Genomic DNA, 21,504 nt, shown 5'->3' with positions numbered 1-21,504 from the left:
TTCCAGGCCAGTCAGGGATACACAGTGTGACCTTGTTTCAAAAACAAAATAAAATAAAGCCAACTCCTAGAGGAAAACATATAAACATTTTAAGATATTATCATAGTCAATGATTTCATGAAAACAAAATTAATTGCTCAGGAAATAATGGTAAGATTAGAAAATGGGATTACATTAAATAATGTTGAATTTTTATTTTTACAAAGGTTGTAAAGGTTTCCATCAACACAATAAAAAGAAAACTACAGAATGGAAGGAAGTATTCAGCAGTTATTTAGCTGACAAAATAATAATATTAATATCATATTAAGAACTCAAAGGGGTGACCATCTAAACAGCAAATAATACAACTGATATGAACTAACACAATTCAAAAATAAATATAAAAGGCCAGTAACTATATGAAAATGCTCAATATCTTCATCTCTCAGAGGAGTGTAAATCAGAATATTGAAGTTTAATCACAATTCAATCCTTCTCAAACCAAAATCAACAGCAAATGTTGACAAGGATGTGGATCAAAAGGGTAATGGGAATACAGACTAGTCACTACAAAAGAAGTATCAACATTCCCCCCAAATTTCAAAATTGTGTTGCCATATGATCCAACTATGTTACTCCTGGTAATATGCTCAAAGGAATTAAGACAGTGTATAATAAAGATACCTGAATACCTACATTTATCCTCATAAGATGCACAATAGCTATGTTATATAATTAACCTGATGATCACCAACAGATGGCCGAGTTAAAGAAACAAGCACGGTATGCTTACACACCAGAGTCTTGTTCAACAATCAAGAAGAATGAGCTTATCTCACTTGTAGGGACATGAATGAACCTAGAGGTTGTCATGGTAAGTAAAATTAGCCCGATTCTGAAAGACAAATATGACATGTGTTGTCTCTTATATGGAAACTGAGAAGATTTCTATAATCCCTTTATTTTTGAGAATTTCATAGATTAAAATTTTTTTGTCACATTTATTCCCTCTCCCCACTCTCTTCCCTTCCAACTTCATGTGCTTTCTTATTCTAAGCCCCTCGAGTCTAACTACTGTTGCCTGTATATGAGTGAGTGTAGGACGCTCTTACAAAGACAACTGTTCCTTAGCCAGTGTCTCCAGTTGCTAATAGTTCCTCAGCTTGGGGTGGGGCTTCAGGAGCTCCTCCCTCTTCCAAGCTAACATTTCAGCTAATTTGATGTTATGCAGGCCTTCGCCATGTCATCATCAAAGCTGCCGAGGGTTTGTGTGTGCTGTTGTCCTTCATCTCCAGAAAAGGCTGTTTGGCTGCAGATGTTTACAAGCTCCGGCTGCTTTTAAAAAATGACCTGAAAATAAAAGCCAGAGAAGAGAACAGAGCCTGTGAAAGGTTCTAGGGAGGGAGAGACAGAATCAAAGTATCATATGCTTTTTATGGAAACACCACAGTACAACTGATTATTCTATGTGACCTGGACCAGTAGGTTGTTCTTCAGTGACAGAACCCTAAGGAAATCAAGGTAAGATAAAGAAGATAGGAAAGTTGGGGTCAGGAGATCTTGCACAATCTATGTCCTATGCCAAACGAGTTTACTAAGAATTACAGCATTTAAGACACATGTAGACTTGGGACTGGTAGCCATAACCCTTCAGGATAGAAGAGCTGAGTTCTCAGGATGAAGTCACAGCTTCCCCAAGGTCCTAGCTTCAGGTCATTACTGCCTCTATTCCCCATTTTAGATAAGGACCCCTGTTCCTTCTGCATATATCAGGGCTTCAGGGGGAAAAAAAACCCAAAAAAACTCCACTAAGGCTCTGGCTCCAGGCTAAAGCTAGCCCTGCGAAGCAGGTTCCTTGTTTTAGAGACATATCATGGCCTCAGGGAAAGTCTTGGATCAGCCTGGTTCCCAACAATTCTATATTTTTGCTACAATGGAATAATAATAGTAATAATGATAAGCCTTTTTGAGAATTTTGTACATCCATATTACATTCTCACCAGACTTCCTTGATGGAAATAGTGTGGGCATATCAACGTTTCCTTAAATAGTACTGTGAGAGTGAGTACATATGAGGTAAACAGATGTCAGGATTCTCTGTACCCATCAGCACAATGCTTTCCTTCATAGTGGTCGGGTGAGCATATAACATGTGCCATACTGTGTCTGAACTAAGGTCATAGACAAAATGCCAAGTAGAGTTGACTCAGGTATGGCAGATGGGCAGTGAATCAGAGAAAAGGAACATTTAAAGCTAGAATGGGTGGTGGTGGGATTAGTGCAGAAAAGGTAAGTTTTCTAAACACACATACACACACACACACACACACACACACACACTTAAATACTACGGGAGGTTTTATAGATATGCTCATTAGTTTTACCGTGATAATATTTCATCTCACACTTAAAAGATGTGTAGATTTCATCTGTCAACTCAATAATGAGGGAGAGTGGGTACAAAAGTCTTTAGAAAATACTAGCAAATTGAATTCACCAGCAGATTAATAGGATTTTAGGTCATAATTAAGTGGTATTCATTCTGGAAACACAAAAATCATTTGCCATGCAAATATGCTGCCAGATAGAGTGAAGGGGGAAGAATGCTGGTCATGTCAATTTATGATGAAAATGCATTTGAATGCTCAAATACCAGACAAAGGCTATTGTCAGCCTTCAACAGAGATTGTAAGAACCCATGGTTGCACAAAGTGTTGAGAATGAAGGACAATCCAGGGCTTGTCACAAACATAACATTTATGCTCCTCTGTGAGGCTCCGGGGTTGTCTTAGTTAGGGTTTCTATTGCTGCAATGAAATAATAAGATGAGAAACAAAGTTGGGGAGAAAAGTGTTTATTCCACTTACACCTCCACATTGCTGTTCATCTTCAGAGGAAGTCAGGATAGAAACTGAAACAGGGCAGGAATCTGAGGGCAGGGGCTGATGTAGAGGCCTGCTTTCTTATAGACCCAGGACCACCAGCCCTCACAATGGGGTCCTCCTCCATCAATAACTATTTTTTTAAATGCCTTACAGTCAGATCTTGTGGAGGCATTTTCTCAATTAAGGTTCTTTCCTTTCAGATATTTCTAGCTTGTGTCAAGTTGACGTAAGACCAGACAGCAGAGAGATCATTGTGAAAGAAGAAGCAGAAAGCAAAAGCTGGCGGATGAGAATGAAGAGCTGAGAAACACGAGGTGAGCAGACACAGTTATGTCACCTACAAACTCATAGCAATCATGGAGCCTTACCATAGACTGCTGACTTGTTGGTCACCAGCAAATTCTGGAAGAGGGGGAAGTGTCATATCCAGTTGTGCTCACCCCGATGAGCCCACCAGGCTCTGATGGTGAGTTCCAAAAATAACATAGAGGACATGGATTAAATTCTGTGGGGAGAGTACTAAATGAAAGCAAATAAATAAATTGAGTGAATGGGGGAAAATATGGAGAGAAGGGCTTGCTTGGAGAAGATGGGAAAGGAAAGGCAGAAGATGGCGGTAGAGCAACCAAAATACAGAGTGTACATGTATGAAAACCGTGAAAGAGCAAAATCTATGAATAAAAAAGGGAAATGCACCTGAATAAATCAACATACTTTTGTCAGAAACATTAAAAAAATTAAAGATAAATAACAAAGTAAAAACATATTTGAAAACCCACATAAAACACTCTACAGTAAGAGAGCTTTTCCTTAAACCTGGCGACAAGGACCAGGTTCTTACTTATGTAACTTCTCTTCAACACTGTGCAGAAAGTCTAAACCTCACAAACAAGTGAGGACAAAAAAAAGATCTTCAAATTAGAAAGAAGCAAAACTGGATTCATCCTCCTTTGATGTGGTTTCATGTTCATCAAATTCTGAAGAATCTGAAAAATAATCTATTCAGGTTAATAAACCCAGAAAAGTTATAGGACACAAAAGCACCACACTATGTGTATCGTTATGCACTGAAAATGAATGAGGAGGAGAGGACATTAAGGACATTTCATTTAAAACTACATCCTTACTAGACCTGGAAGGAGGTGGGAGGTCTTTGGACTCCCCACAGGGCAGGGAACCCTGACTGCTCTTCAGGGGGGTGATGAGAGAGGGGGAGTTGATTGAGGGAGGGGGAGGGAAATGGGAGGCGGTGGCGGGGAGGAGACAGAAATCTTTAATAAATAAATTAATTAATTAAAAAGAAAAAAAGATAAAAAACTACATCAAAACAAATAAAATGTTTATGAATTAAGGCAAGCAAAGAGTTAGATTCATAGAGTCCAAAATATACTAAAGGGCATTAAAAAAAGCCTAAATAAACATAATGACACCCGTGTTAATGAGTAGAAGACAGTATTGTTAAGGCAACACCACTTCCAAAATTTAACATATAGACTTAAATCAACCCACCAAATCCTAAAAGACATATCTTTTGGTTGTGGTGTTTGTGTTTGCTAAGCTTTCTTTGTTGGACTGCCAATCTCCAAATAATGACAGAGACTTATTTTAATTATAATTTGTCTTAGCTTAGGATTTTTTCTAACTAGCTCTTATAACTTAATCTGTTTCTATCCATCTTCATTCTATCATGTGGCTTGGTTAGTCCTCCTCTGTCAGGTATGTCCAACTTGTTCTGTGTGCCTCTGGCCTCTCCCACTAGCCTAGATTCATCCCTCTGACTTCCTCTCTCTCTTCCTGGAAGTGCCACTTATCCTCTCCTGCCTAGCTATTGGTCATTCATCTTTTTATTACACCAATCACAGCAATGCATCTTTACACGGTGTACAAATTATCCCACAACAGGCACGAGAAAAGCTGTTGTTGCTATTCTTATTACATTATTAAAATGAATAGTTATCATATGCATGTTTTTATGTGAAAGTCTGTACACTTTACCAGATTTATTGAATAATAGTAGAACACAAAACAATGCCTTAATAATAATCAACTCAAGGCATGTAAAATTTCTTTTAAAAAATTGTCAAAATTAAGCACACATTCACAACATCCGTTAGTAAGTGAAAGAAAAAAATTTGAGTGTCATAAACTTGGAGCCAATTTTTATTAATAGTAAGACACTGGATAGTTATATTAATAGTAAGACTTACTATTTTATTAATAGTAAGTTGGATGTTTAACCCAAGAGATAGAGCGAAGCAAGGTATCCACTGTCACCATTTCTATGTGATGAGCTTAGAAGTTCTAAGAAGTATAGGAGGTTTTGAAAACATCATGAAATGTTGAAAAGAAAGAATAAAGTGGTTTTTATTAGCATCTGATTTGTTCAGCCATACAACAATTAATTTTAAGAGCACACACACACACACACAAACTAGAGAAGCACAAAACTATGCACACATGTACACACAAGCACACACAAAACAAAGCAAATCTTCTATCTAATTGGTTTGTTAAGACTTAAATGTAAGGTCACCACAGAACAATCAATTTCAGTTCTATATAGTAGCAACAGTTAATTAAATGTTAAAATAAAATCAAAGCATGTCATTTAAAATATCAAAAGTTGGGAAATGTGTAGGGACAAATTTTACAAAAGATAAGCAACATGTGTACTGAGAATGACAAAATATTTAATGAAGAATCAAATAAATGGGGAAATATGCTGTGTTTATAAATTAGAGGGCTCATTACAAGTAGGAATGCCAGTTATTCCTAAGTTGATTCTGAGTTTTAAAGCAATCCCATTCAGAACCCAAATCAGCTCTTTCTACAATTTGGCCATCTGGTTTGAATATTTATACAGAAGTGCCAACAATCTAATTTGCCAAAAGTTTAAACAGAAAACAAAGTTGGGAGAAGCATATTATCTCATTTAATAACATAGTGAGCTATCCCAACAACAGAGCAATTTAGGCTATGGTGCCATGTTTATCCACAGAGGAAAACCCAAATCCAGAATAGCAGCTTTCTTCCTGAGAATTCCTGCATCTCCAGACAGGCATGTCAACACCTCAAATGTCAGTGGTGGATAACACTGCCCAGACTGTAATGTCTCCCATGCAGTGATATTCAAAGTGTGCTGCTGCATCCTAGCTTTTCAAGAGTTTTTCTATTAAAGCTGCCTTGAAAGATTGAGGGGTGGGGGCAGATAGCATGATCTCTTCTCCACAGCAACTTCTTCAAATAGAATAACTTTGTTTTCATCTGTTTTATTTATTCTGTCTCCCCACACAGCCTTGTTAGCACGTGTGGAAAAATACCGGAATTCTTATTTAAATGGTGTTAAAATGCCCTAGTGTGTGAAGGGTTCTCAATAGAGGCACTACTTTTACTTGCCTTCAAGTTAACCCATCTGTGTTCTCTTTGAATGAAATAAATGATGGCTGGGCTTTGATAAACAGTAAAACCAATAATTTTGACCTATGGAGTATTTAAAAGCACTGTGCTCTTCTGGGTGATTCAAAAAGGACTGGGATAGGAGCAGAGTAATCACGAGGATGCCCATTTTCCAATAAAAAGCAGAGATAAGAAAGAGATTAGGCTCCAACTAGTATTGATACAGGTAGGAATTAAACTTGGATTGTCCTTACAACAAAACCCTGACTTTCGTTCTTTCCTTTCTATCTCTAACATTTGGTGCATTTTATCCTAAAATATTTAAACTGTATTTTACTTCCTAGTATATAAGTAGCTTGGATGTAACCATTCCATTTGGACAGCACAAAGAAGTTGACAAACTGAAAAATCAATAACTGTTCTTATATCCATACGAAGAGTAAGGTCACTGGGCAAACTGCTGACTGCACAGCTGGAAAGACAGATGGACATTCGCAGAGAATGACAGCACACTAAATAGAAACCAGTAGCAGTTACCTCCACAGGATCCACTGTGACACTCCACGAGCGGAATCCCACAACCTCTTGATCTCTGCATTGTGCCCAGCTGTAGGGTTTTGTTTGTTTGTTTGTTTGTCTTGCGATGGTGCCCATTTGCTATAGAGAGAAGCTTTGGTGAGGGTAGGTAGCTACTGGCATCTATGGGTGTAAGATCCAGAATGTATTTAAGAATGATGCTAATCTAGAAAAATAGCAGTGGTAGATTCTTCTCTAAGGTCTGAGACCTCACTAACTCTCAGGACCAAGTTTTCAGTACCAGGCATGATTTCCCTCCTTGAGTGAGCCTTAAGCCCAATTAGACAGCCGTTGGTTGCCACAGACATCTGAATGCCTCTTACTGCACCTTTACGCATTTCTTGCATGTTGGTAATTGTCGTGGAGTTTGGTAGGATTGTTCAGTTTCTTTCCTCTCTTGCATTCCCTGCAGGGTCACATAGTATTTTCTGGTAAAATGGAGGCTAGACTACAGGAAAGAGTCTTAAAAGCCAGAACCAGATCAAATCACCTGTGTTTTACCCTAAGTGTGTGTTATCTTCAGCAATGGGGAGCACTGTCAACCCCTGTGAGGCAACCAAAGGCTACACTGATAGTCTGTATTGTCTTCAGAGTCTCTTGAACTGCTTTGATTAACTACTCATCTGTTGAAGGACATCTGGGTTGTTTACGTTTTCTGGCTACTGTGAAGGAATGGCGGAAATAGTGCTGAGCAAATCTGCAGAGTACGATACCAAGTCCTTTGGGCTTCTGCCAAGGAGTTGCATAGCAGGGTCATATTGTAGAGGGCATGAGGTCCTTATGCTCACAGATAAGCACCGGGGAAATGATGAATGCTAATAACGTTGAACATTCCTTTAAAGAAAAATATGTATAACCTATTTTCCATGCAGAAGGCTGGAAATGAGTGCGATTAATAACCTAGGTGACCTCTGTACTGTCTATAGGGCCAGGCCACACCTGGCTCTCCTAGACTCTTTCAAACAGGACCAGAGGTGGTTAATAGCCTAGGTGACCTCTGTGCTGTATCTGTATGATGAAGCCCACACTAGATTCTTCTTTGCGCCCTTGAGACAACACCTGTAGTCTCCCTCTAGAACCCATCTTCATGTGAGAAGTGATGTGGATTCGAGAAGAATTTCAGTGTAAGTTATGCTTACGCTTATTGCCTATTAAACCAGGGAACATTTTTTTCAAGTTGCACTATACTTAAATATGCCTAAAATAAACTGCCCAGTGTCAGACTCTTGAAGGCTGAAGCAATACGGGCTTCAAACTTCTTTCTTGCTTCACACAGGTAGACATTCTGCTGGTTGTGATTTGCAGAGCAGCCCCCCCCATCATCATATAGTAGGTTTATATTTAAGTTTTTGAGGACTCTCTGTACTGATTTCCACGGTGGCTGCAGTATTTCTTTATTTCTTGTCTTTTCTGCCAGTGTCTAGCAGAGGGTGTACATTCTCTTCTACTTGAGCAACCCTCCCAACTCATTTTTTTTTCCTTCCGGGAACCTAACTCCTTTCCCAGCCTGACCATGATCCCAGGCTCCACATTTTGACTACAACTCTGGTACCCTATTTCTCAGACATTTTCTCAACAGCCCTACTGACTGGAATGGCTTTCTAAAGTTTCTAGTTTGATTTCCCTTTCCTCTTTATCCATTTTTGCAGCTAGGCCTATGTAGGCAATGTCTGATTCATTTTAATTTGTTTTGCATGATTTTGTATTATCTGTGCATTATTAGATGGATCCATATTAAAGCATCCAGTTAAATTATTTTGTCTGAATATGAAATAGGCTTAAATGTTTCTAAAGCTTTATTTAATTCACAGTTTTGGAAACCTTACCCTCCATGTATTCCATAGCTTAGAAAAAACTGTCGCCAAACTGCCATTTATTCGGGCGGCATTGAGGCTTCTGAAGGATTCTTTACTTTTCTTCTTTATTTACAATGTATTTTGAGAATATTTATAAAGAAAATGATTTCAGAGGTGGCAGGGGTCCTTGGTAGGTAGGATTGTTGCACGATGTGTGCTGTCTTGCTGAGGTGTCTGAGCTATGAATAATCACAATGAAGTCTCTGATTTACTACTGTTTTAGTTCAGACTTGTCCTCAGAACTCAGCTCAAATGTTGCTGCCTGGGGCATTTACTGCAGCTATCTTATTAAATTCACTCTTGTCTGCTCTCATGGTCACCCAGATCTTTCCCATCAGACTCTTGTGTTTGTGTTTGTTACCCTGCACCTTGGTTGTGAGTATAAACAGCAATGACACTGATATGACTCATAAAAAATAATTTCTTGTGTTGACTGATTCATGTTCTTGTATTTCCTGCTGGCAAGGAGAACACCCGGTGGTATTTGAAGCTTTGCGATAGTTAATCTTTATTGTCAACACTATCAACTTATGCCTAAGATATTATTAGCAAAGCCCACTTCTAGGTGTATATTTGGGAGCGTTTCTAGAGGTAATAATAATATCATGAGTGCTCTGACCTGCTCAGTGGCTTAATTCCTGGATGAATTTAAAACTTGATAGGCTTTTGGGAGGTGGGGGAATACCTTGCCTGTATGGAAAAAGTGGATGGCCCAGTGGAGTGGGGCTCGAGTGGTTCATGGCCCGGAGGGATATTATCTTGCCCTCACCACTTTCTAGAGTGTGTCCTCTTTTCTTCTTAGCTATCAAAGAGTGAAGATGTTCCTCTGTCTGGTCTGTCTTTCCTCCTCAGAGCCTGCCTGGAGTGAAAATCCTGCTCTGATCTCTGGTCCCTTTTAGATGAAGCTATGAAAGCCATCACCCAGCAATATATGCACCCATTTGTACTTATAAGATGAAACTTACCCTCATCAGCTCGAAGAGCAATCAGGGAGGGGGAGGGAAATGGGAGGCGGTGGCGGGGAGGAGGCAGAAATCCTTAATAAATAAATAAATTTTAAAAAAATAAAAAAATAAAGTAAAAAAAAAATTAAGTGTTAGCCACGAGCTCTCAGTCATGACACCAATTCCTACTATCTTTACATCGTAGTCGTGGTGGAGGCTTTGAACTTTTGATCCATGTTATTGATGAAATAATAAGATATAAATGATGACTATTTTCTAACCTAAAAAAAAGATGAAACTTAAATGTCACTTGAGACTCGTAGCACTGCCGCGTGTCAACTGGACCACCTGACTCCTGGACGTGGAAACTCCCAGTCTCGGCATGGCTTTCTCAGTCATCTGTGGAAGCCCATTAACAAAATCTTCCAGAAAGAAAGAGTCATATATAGGAGTCAGCCGTGGAGTTTACTCTTTACAACATGAATGTGCAGTAAATGCCACATCCATTTATTCAGTAAGTTTTTCAAACCCAGTTTTATCTACTTCAAGCTTCTATACCCTGGTTCTGTAATATTTTCCATCTCCATCTTCATCAAGAACCTTACCCTACCTGTTCCCCACAAGACTATGTAATGGTCCCAAGGTCTCACAAAGTTCATATCGCCAGGGGAGTTTATATCACTGAAACTTGGTGTACCATAGGCCTGCCTCTTTTAATTTATATTTTTAATTAAAATTTTAAAATTAAACTGTAACGGTATCATTTCCTCTTCCCTGCTCCCTTCCACCTTTCTCATGTCTCCTCTCCCAACTCCTTCCATATCCTTGCCTACTTCTTCTCAAATTGATGACATCTATCATGGTTACACATACACACACACACACAAATGCAACCTGATGAAACAGCCTCTTACTACACAAACAGGGTTTGCAACATCCTAGAGTCTGCATCACAAAGCTCAGGATGGAGGCTGACATGAACTTCAGAGGCAACTGCTAAATGATTAGCTTCTCATAACTATGTGGAGAGCTTTTTGTATGCATCATTATATTAACCCTCATAATGGCATCATATATGCATAATATCATGGTAAACCTTCATTGACATAAACAATAGCTAAAATGAGGAAAATTATACCCCCAGGTGTCAAGATGCTAAGTAGCTAGATAGCTATTGGAGCCAAGGTCTCTATGATTTGAAGACCACAGCTATCTTAATTACTTTCTCCGTTGCTAAAATAATATACCCTGAAAAGGCATCCTAAGGAAGGAACATCTATTGTGGCTCACATTTTGAAGCTGCCGGCTGTTGTGGCAGGGAATCTGAACTAGTCATACCCAACCACAGTCAAGACGCAGACTGCTGATTTATTTACGTTTCCCTTTTGAATTCATTCCAGGATCCCTACTCAAAGACTGGTACCACCCATTTCAGGTGAGTCTACCCACCTCCACTCACCTAATCAACATAATCTCCCACAGGCTCGCCCAGAGGTTAACCTAGGCAAGGTAATCCCTAACAAGCATAGCCAGAGGTTTATGTACGTGGAGAGCCTAGCCTCTGTCAGTATGACTATCAGTATTAACCATCACAATTATCTCTTCGAAAAAGACTCTGAGCCACCACCTGAATATTAGAGTTGACAACTAAAATATCCCATGCAATCTGAAATATTAGATTGCTTCAGTTTGCATCTGCTTTTTGTAGCATAATTAATAACAACCCAGAGACAGAAATTAGGGTTCAACGTGAAGATAGAGAAGCAAAATAACCAGCCGCTGGCTCTTATCTCTACCTCAGTCCAAAAATGACAATCCTGCCTCCGGGAATCCTCAGAATGAGACTGTGTGTGAGAACTGTCTCCTGTCTTATACCCCTCTCTGCTGCTGGGCTTAAAGTTGTGCGACACTGCTGCCTGATTTCTATGGTAAACAAGGGTGGCTACTGGGATTAAAGGTGTATGTTACCACTGCCTGGTCTGTAAGGCTGAGCAGTGTGACGGTTTTACTCTCTGAACTTCAGACAAGCTTTATTTAATAAAATAAAAGTGATGTGTCACTACATCACTACAGTTTTCACCCTCTAAAACTTGTTTTTGTCACTTAATGCTCGTTCAGAAGTGCTCACAGGATAGAAACTTCATCTGACTATGGTGGTTCGTTACCTCTGGCAGCTGATGTGAGTTAGATAGTATCATTAGGTAGACTCCCATGGTTGAATGTACAAGTTTTATAAGAAAAGAGAGGAGGCTCTGACAATCTCAACAAGTGCACCTTCTTTCTCATTGTGTGGTACGGGGCACTCACTACCTTGGTACTCTGCCAGCAGGAAGGTCCTCATTCTATGCAGAACCCTGGCTTTGAACCTCCAAAGCTGTGGATCGTTTCAAATCTCAGTTTTGCAAACTTACTCAGTTTGAGCATTGTGTGATAAGGTACAGAGAATGGATTAATATAATGATAAAAATCTAAAAATGTGCATCATATCAGTCTAAATAAGTATCAAAGAGATCTAATTTGTCTGGCACAGAAAGGATTCAAGTATTTTTGTCTACTACAACAATAATTTTAATAATTGATATGATATAGATGCCAAATACAAATGTTTGTATCGCACATTTACCTGGCTGCAATTTGTCCCACAGTCAATGGAGACATTAAAACTATCAAGTGTCTTCAGAGTTCATGGGTCCTTAGTCCAATTTATACGTTTTGATTAATTGTACAGGAATTTCTGTGCTCTGTACTCTCCCTCCACTCCACCCCTACATCTCTAGCTATGTGTTGATGCTTACCTCTGGACATTTCATTCCCTTATTGATTGACTTGTTTACTTGCAACTTACTTTTTCCCATTTGCTCTAGGTCCACCTTCTGCAGGATAATTCCTGATGATCCTCATGGGGTCAAGCAAGTCTTCATTTTATCTGGAAAGCCTCCTTGGCAGCCTTTTCTGCAAGGTTACTGATTTTATTCTTCTTTCAGCTTTGATAACACTATGAGTTTCCCCTGTCTCAGCAAGCATTACATCATGTCTGCAATTACCATTCATGTTGTCTCTCTGTTTATACACCTATGTATAAACAAGGGCAGTTTTCTTGCTAATCTTCTGTGTACAGTTCCAGAGTGGTTAATTCAAAATACTGTTGTGAAAGAATTCATTCTTGAATAAAATTCATAAAGAGTTTGAATGGAATAAAGATATTTCCAGTTAGAACATGGAAAGCATTTTAGATTATACAACTATGTTTATAGTTTTTTTATTAACTAATTATTTTTTACATACCAATCCCAGCTCCCTCTCCCTCCTCTCTTTTTTGCTCCTCCTTTATTCCCACCCCACCTCCCATCCACTCCTCAGAGAGGTTAAGGCCACTTCTTTTTTTTTTTATTTTGACCATACATTGAAATTAAGAACAATGGGTAGAAATGAGTAAAAAAGAAAGTATATTTTAATTCAACAGCAGAACTTCATATAATTAGAAAAATTTGATACTGTGGCATGCTGGTTTTAAGAAGGAGTATTCCTGCCAGTGAAACTACTCAAGTTGAATGGCATGCCTAGTAGGAGACATTGCTGAAAGTTTCCTACAGAGCTGCTATGTTGAGAAAGATTATAAAACTTACTGTGTGAGATTTGCAAGAGGTAACATCTCAATCTATTATTAGTGTGTTGTGATGGTTGGATTTGACAATTTGACACAACCTAACATCACCTGAGATGAGAATCTTGTCTCCATTAGGTTGTCCTGTTGGCATGTTTGGGGGGGAAATTATTTTTTTAAGCTAATTGGTGTGGGAGAAGCCAGCCCACTGGGAGTGGCACCACTCTCTAGGCAAAGAATTCTGATCTATGTAAGCAAATAACCATTGAGCTGAGCAAGGCAGCAAGCTAGTGACCATCCAAACATTTATTCTCTCTGAGTTGGATATGATATGAGCAGCTGTCTATAGAGTTCCTGACTCTGCTTCCCGGAAATGGACTGTTACCTGTGATTGTAAAACAAATAAACCCATTTCTTATCTCAGTTGCAAATCTTTTCCAGGATTTTTTTTTTAATCACACAAGAGCAATGAAAGTGGAATCTGTCTGCTATTGTCTGGATGTGAAACATCCCCCTAAAAGCAGCACACATTGAATGCATGGGCCCCAGACATTGGGGCTATCAAGAAGTAATTCAATCATGTGGAGGCAAATTTGGATTATAAATTGATTTCATAGCTTGATGGACTCCTCAATAAGGGCTAGCTGAAGGAAGAATGTCACTGAATCAGATCTTGGAAGGATTCATATTTCCTGACCCTTCCTCTCATTATCATTCCATGCCTTGGCTCCAGCAGATGCGCAGACTCCTGCCACATGCTTCTGCACCTGGGGTGCAGGCCCACAGTGGTGGAGATGCTTGCTGTAGGCTGAAATCATGAGCCAAAATAAATCTGTTGTTTACTGTTCATTAGTCCTGCAATTTTTATCAACAACTTTTTTCTAATATTTTATTTATTTATTAAAGATTTCTGCCTCTTCCCCGCTACCGCCTCCCGTTTCCCTCCCCCTCCCATTCAAATCCCCCTCCCTCATCAGCCAGAAGGGCAATCAGGGTTCCCTGACCTGTGGGAAGTCCAAGGACCACCCACCTCCTTCCAGGTCTAGTTAGGTGAGCATCCAAACTGCCTAGGCTCCCACAAAGCCAGCACATGCAGTAGGATCAAAAACCCATTGCCATTGTTCTTGAGTTCTCAGTAGTCCTCATTGTCCGCTATGTTCAGCCAGTCCAATTTTATCCCAGGCCTTTTCAGACGCAGGCCAGCTGGCCTTGATGAGTTCCCGATAGAACATCCCCATTGTCTCAGTGTGTGGGTGCACCCCTCGTGGTCCTGACCTTGCTCGTGCTCTCTCTCCTTCTTCTCCTGATTTGGACCTTATCAAGGATATTCTTATACCTGAGTATGAGGGTGCATGCCGGTAATACCAGCATTTAGGAAAAAGAACTGCTGGTTGGAGGCCAGTCTGGACCTATATAGTAGGACAGTGTTGTGAAACAAAACAAATTTTAAAAATTCATATTTTTAAATAAACTAGTACTGTTCAATATTCCTCCACATTTCTACTTCTGTCATATCTGTCCCGTACACATGCAAACACATTGAAATAAGGCATACATACATAGAGATGTAAGTGAGAATCTTGCCAGGGGGCTATGATTTCTTAGGGTATCATAAATCTATCATTTTTCTTTACTGCATGAACCCTCATATTTACCTCTTTCATATTAGAGTGGGCAGGTTGAATTTAGTATCCATCATTCTTTCATTCAATTTCATAATATTTAACACATTTGAATTCATTTCTGTGTTTCATTTTTTTTATAGGAATAAGCACATTGAGCAGATAGATACAGACAGAAAAGATACGCAGAGAAGTTAGGGGTGCATTGCATCCCTGTAGCTTCCCAGAGAAGAGCATTCTAGGGCAGCTCACCTTCAATGAGCATTGTACTTTAAAGCATGTAAGATAATGTGAGACTAAGTCTAAGTTTATGATATTTAAAATCGGTACTTCTTAGGAAAATAGAATGAGTGTAAACATTACCTTACTAAAGACATGGAACACCTCCTGGGATAGAGAAATCACTTTAGGTAGGTATCTTGTTCATTTCATGAAGATCCTGACACAGCTACAGAGTGTTTTAGTGTGTTGTTATTCTCTTTAGTGTTGCCTTATCTTTCCACATTAATCTTTGCTGCAATGCTACTGTCCTTTCTACACTGAAGTAAGCAAGCCTGGGTAATGCAAGAACAGGGAACCATGATCCTCCTGAGTGAGTATTATTCAGTTCTGGCAGCAGATTCTTTAGAGGGAAAAATGGACTTCTTGTTGACTTGGTTAGAGTATTAAATGCATCAGTGAAGGTACTACAAATAGCCCTCAGCATACTAAAAACACAACAAATTTTGTTGTTATAATTGGTATGCAACCTGATTATAATTTATGATCATGCATGAAGCCTAGTGTTTTGGTCTCAAAATTCGTCTTCCAGCATAATATTGGACCTTGGATCTGTAATCTTTGAGATAAATTTGTCAGCCTAAGGTACTGCCATTATGCCCAACATGAAAAGAACCAGGGACTAAGTATATAATTGTATATACTAAGTATATACAGGTTTGGTGTTATCTACAGAAGCCTGGTAGATTCATCAGTGAGTACCCAACTCAAGACGATGGCAGTCCCTCCCCAGCCTCTCTCAGTAAATAGAATCTGTAGATGTTCTCATAGCTTTAGAGACTAGAATTCCAAGGTCTATGTGACATCAGTTAGGTTTCCGGCATAGTTTGTCTCAATATTCTCTTCTTTCTATATGTCTGCATGATGGCTAGAGCATGTAGAGTTAGCTACATCCTTCCAAAGAGAGAAGACACTAATGGACCCTTAAAATTTGTGAAGATTTAGGAAGTCGTCCTGTTCAAACTTTTCTGCTGTCTCAATTTATAGATTATAAAACAAAACAAAAAATACAACAACCAAACAACAGCAAAACTAGGGGCCAGGAAAGTTTAATTGAATTTCCTAACATCACAGAGCTAATTAATGTTAAAGGTAATATTCAAACTCAGGTCCGTTGCAACCTAATTGAAATCTCTTTTCACTTGGACTGCTAACATTGACAGGTCCTTCTTTATGTGAGTTACTCATTAATATTGTTCCTTGTTGGGAACCTCAATCACCCTAATTACTGGGTTCCGGAAACTTTTTTCTATGCCTTGTTCACATAGTAATAAGACTTTTCAGGATTTTATAAGCTTCATTGTCATAACTTCAGAGGAGCCTTTTGGGTAAGATATTATGGCACCAAAAGTTTTAAGATCCCACAGTTCCTCAACAAACCAGTCCACTATGGGCTGGTGTTTGAGAAGTGGACTAGATTTTCTTTACTGTACATCATCATGGTGAAACCCTTTAATACCCCCACTGGGACACATTCACAGGTCTGGTGGGGTTGGTGCTAGAAGCAGGGTTCCAAGTCAGGACCACTAACTCCTTGTTTACCGCAAAAGTGGTTGTCAATCTGGGAGGACCTTAAGCTGGAATGGAGCAAAGGTGTTTAACAGAAAACCCCTGCACTAGGACCCAGCAGAACTGAAACCACAAATGCTGTGGTGTTTCAGGTCCTCCCTGCCTATGCCCACCTCATTCCCTAGAGAGCTCCTGATTGGAAAATGGAGATGATGGCATTGAACTCTAGTTTCTCAAAGACATGGAGGCAGAACTGGGCTTAAAATCTACATCTGTTCCCTTTTTCTTCTCATAGCTCAGGATCATTATGTGTAGGAGTCTCTGTTTTCACTTTCATAGGATTTATAGATACTTGATTTCCCAGCTTTAAGAAACATGGTAGAAGCACTGAAGATGGGAGGCATACTAGGAAGAGGAAAAAAAAGAGTCAAACTGCATTAAAGAAAGAAGTTAAAATCCTGGAGGAACTCTGCTGCTAGGTGTAATGTTTGGAAATGCTGTGCAGGCTGCTGGGGGAGAAAAACCATCAGTAGTCTTAGCTACTGTGAACCCTGCGAGTTACAGTAGCAACATAGGCAACATGCATCCCGGGATCCAATAGTGGCACGGCTGTTGTCTTCGTTGGAGATCCTAGTATTGCGATGAGGCACCATGATCCAAAGCAACTTGTGGAAAAAAGGGTTTATTTCATATTATATCTTTCAGTCCATCACCCAGAGATTCAGAGCAGGAATCTGGAGGTAGGAACTGAAGCAGAGACCATAGAGAAATAATGATTATGGACTGGCTTCTCTTGTCTTTCTCAGCCTGCTTTCTTACAGCTCCCAATATCACGGGCTCAGGAGTGGCATTACTCACCATAGGCTGAATCCTCTCACATCAGTTGCTGATTGAGAAAATGCACTACAGCCTTGCCTACGACCCAATCTGGTGGGGGCATTTTCTCAATTGAGGTTCCCTCTTCCAAAACGATTTTAACCTGTGTCAAGTTGATCTAAAAAATTTGCCAGCACAATGTTTGTGTGGGTGAGCAGCTGTTTTCTGATGGGAGTTTAGGCATGCTTCACAGGAAGAATTCATGTTTGCTACTCAAATGCTAGCCAAAAGCCCATAGCCATAGAGGTCATATGCCCTAAGGGGAAGCTACTATTGTTGATGTTTTTTTCTATTGACACTATGTCAAAATACCCTCCAAATCATTATGTTTATACACAGAGAGGAGTGCTGTTCCCAACCTGGACAGAGAAGCTCCCATTTGCAGTGAGTGATGGATCATGCAGAGAGTCATAACAGGCCAGAGTTTAACAATCAGTGACTGCTGAGTGACTGTAGTCACTTCTAAAGGAGAGCTCTATACTACCCCTTTCCAAGGGGACATCACTGATATGGGTCAGAAAGCCAGGGGATGGAAAGAAATGCCCTAAAAAAATCTGTCCTCTGGACATGACATGTCTATCACACCCTAAACTCACAGCAGCAATGACACCTTGCACAAAACCATCACAAGACCCATTAACCTCCCATCAGGACTAGAGGAAGGACTTAGAGAACACAGTCCTCCCTGAGGACCTGGAGGCATTTAATGGAAGGGAACCTGTGTTCCTCAGGGTTGTAGGCACTTGGCAGTTGCCCTTGCTCAGCTAAATAACCCCAGCCAAGCTCTTGTAGGTGACCCTGATTAAATTCAGTGCACCACAAATACACAAACAAAGACGTGATGGTAGGAGAGAGATTTGTTACTAAGGAAGATGGGTTCAGGAGGAGGAAAGAGCTAGGGGAGAAAAACGGGAGGATGAGATCAATACATCATACATATGAAATTGTGAAAGAGTAAATAGAAAATAGATTGGAGGGGAAAGTAAAAAATAGTGAAAAATAATTTCTGAGTAATTTCCTATTGAGTCACTATTGGAGTTCTTTGTTACCCTACCCCCAATACATAATCTTTTGACATGCCTCCAAAGATTTCTGCTTGCCAGTTTGCTTTTTTTCCTGCTCTTTTATATTTTTCAAATATGAATTAGTTGTTGGGGAGAGCTGTCCAAAACACTCTCAGAATATTACAGGCTATTGTTGTTGTCTTTGGTAAGTCTCTATTGTTGAAGATACCACAAACTTCAATGCAGAGCCCAGAGGCACCCGATCTGAAACTTCCCTGAAATCCTCCTCCCTGAGGCCTAGCTTTTATGGTACCAGAAGGTACCATGTTTCCAAAGGAGGGGAGCAACAAACAGCCCTACTCAGCTATGATGCTTACGAACTGCAAAAGAAGGTGAACCCAAAGAAAAACATATAGGCATCCTCCTGAATATTTGCGGCGAACTTCTCGACCAGCGAGAAAGAACAACCACCACAAGAGGATTCTTCTCAGATCACGCTTTAATGGAGTGCCCTTGGTTGAGGAAGAGCAGAAAGCGAGGGGGCCCTGAGAGCACTAAAGCAGCTGCTTATATAGGGAATTGGCACACGGGTCGCCCTGTGATTGGTTGCCACCATCAGCTGACACCAGACTGCATCGGGATAGGCCCAATGACCCTTATCCACCATGCATGCGGGAAGCTGGGGACACGCAGCTCCCAAAGGCATAGCTAAATATGGAGTTGTTTATTTCCAACAAGACAGGATGTCAGCGCCATCTTGTAATGGCGATCCTGTCCGGCTCCCTACAAATATTAACCTTCATCAGGCGATGAAAGGAGACAGAGACAGAGACTCACATTGGAGCACTGGACTGAAATCTCATGGTCCAAATCAGGAGCAGAAGGAGAGGGAGCATGAGCAAGGAACTCAGGACCGCGAGGGGTGTACCCACACACTGAGACAATGGGGATGTTCTATCGGGAACTCACCAAGGCCAGCTGGCCTGGGTCTGCAAAAGCCTGGGATAAAACTGGACTTTCTGAACATAGTGGACAATGAGGACTACTGAGAACTCAAGAACAATGGCACTGGGTTTTTGATCCTACTGCACGTACTGGCTTTGTGGGAGCCTAGGCAGTTTGGATGCTCACCTTACTAGACCTGGATGGAGGTGGGTGGTCCTTGGACTTTCCACAGGTCAGGGAACCCTGATTGCTCTTTGAGCTGATGAGGGAGGGGGACTTGATCGGGGGAGGGGGAGGGAAATGGGAGGTGGTTGCGGGGAGGAGGCAGAAATCCTTAATAAATAAATAAATTAAAAAAATAACCAACATAGAAAGATAACCCTAAGAGTGTAGTAGTGGAACACATACCATGGTGGTAACCACCAACTCTCTAATTGGACTTACGACCTGCTTAACAAGAGGGAAACGATGCCTGATATTGGAAACCTGGCTAACTACCCAGGACTAGTGAAGTCACGGATCTTGGAGGAGAACCTACAATTGCCACTTTACTAAATCAGCATGATCCCTAACTACACTCTACATATTTATCATTATACCCACAGAAAAATATAGCTCTCACTGCTCATCAAGGAAACTTCTCTTTGCAGGAGACAAGAGGCCATTATGGGAAACCACAACCAGGCCCCAGGGATATGTCTACCAAACAACTCCCACATCTAAGGTTCAGAGTTCACTGTATGAAAGAGAGAGTGGAAATTGTAAGAGCCGGATAAACAGAGTTTGATATGAGATTGTGTCGTCCAGGAAGGTCAGAAGTTGCACACATAAAGTCTGACCAACAGGACTACTTAAACATGAGCTGAAGAAAGACAAGAAATACAGACCTGCTGATGTGAATGGAGGGGAACCATAAGACCTCAGTCTTACAGCAAGAACTACAGGTAGCTAGATAAGCATTGCTGAGAGCAGAGAAATAGTCTCCCACAGAGTAAAGTACTCCAGTTGATTATCCCATACCAAATGATCAATCCTAAAACATACAGGTAACATACAAACTGAACTGGTTGTTTTATGTATTTGTGCATGTATATAAGAAATATATATTTATGTATGTAACTAATAAAAAATAATAAATGAATTTGAAAGAGAACATGAAGGGGTATATGGAAGGTTTTGTAGGGAAGACAGGAAATGAGAAAATAACATAATTATGTATAAGTTCAAAAGAATAGAAGAAATTTTAAAAACTAAATTGGCTCGATCTATGTTGGCTTCCATCAAACAGTGGAAGCTGTAGTTATTTACATTTCTCTATTATTTGCAGCAGTAGCAATATTATACTTGGACAAATACCAGTGATGTACATTGGCACTACCTAAATCTTATAAGTCACCCTGAAAGTACAATGCCCAGATACTTACAATGATCTCATCTTTCAGCTGAGCAAGTGGATTCCAGAGAGGCTAAAGTAGCCTGTCTGAGGCAACACTGCAGACAGATGAGTGTCAGGACTCTAATACCAAAGAACTTTTTTGCACTATTACTAGAATTAGAGCTGAGACCATGTCATATCCCGATCCTCCCACCCGCCATCGCTGCTTGCTCTCTCCAGAGGTGGTCATCGTGATTATAATCTTGCAGCTGCATCAAAGACACGGTGGCCCCGTGGATTCATCTGCAGGTTGAGGAAGCAAATAAAAGCGAGTGTTCATTTTCAGCCTTTATGGAGATCTTTTCATCTTCAAAGTCCTTTGTGAATATTAAACAATTAATCCCGCTGGAAGCACTCGGGACCTGGGAAGGCGAAGTTTCCATTAATGTTGAGAAACTCTTATTGCTTTGGGGGAGCTTTTGCCTTTCAGACCTGCTTCTAAAGCCAGGAAGCTTTTCTGCAGACATGAAGCACACTTCTATTTCCACGTTTCTTGCAGGTGGATGCAGGAGATTTGAGACCTCCAAGCACGATGCTTTTCAAGTAACTTTGAGGAGTTATAAAGCTTTGCAGGGTTTGCTCCCTCAACGC

At 40.2% G+C, this 21,504-nt stretch overlaps 1 pseudogene; it reads left to right on the top strand.

The window, feature by feature from the left end:
* The first annotated feature begins 21,044 nt into the window (after nt 1-21,044).
* The window catches only part of LOC113456732, an 8,061-nt pseudogene continuing 7,601 nt past the window's right edge, over nt 21,045-21,504 (top strand).

This window comes from Microtus ochrogaster, chromosome 15, assembly GCF_000317375.1.
Source record: "Microtus ochrogaster isolate Prairie Vole_2 chromosome 15, MicOch1.0, whole genome shotgun sequence".
NCBI classification, from domain to species: domain Eukaryota; kingdom Metazoa; phylum Chordata; class Mammalia; order Rodentia; family Cricetidae; genus Microtus; species Microtus ochrogaster.
This window is presented reverse-complemented; position numbering and strand designations above follow the sequence as displayed.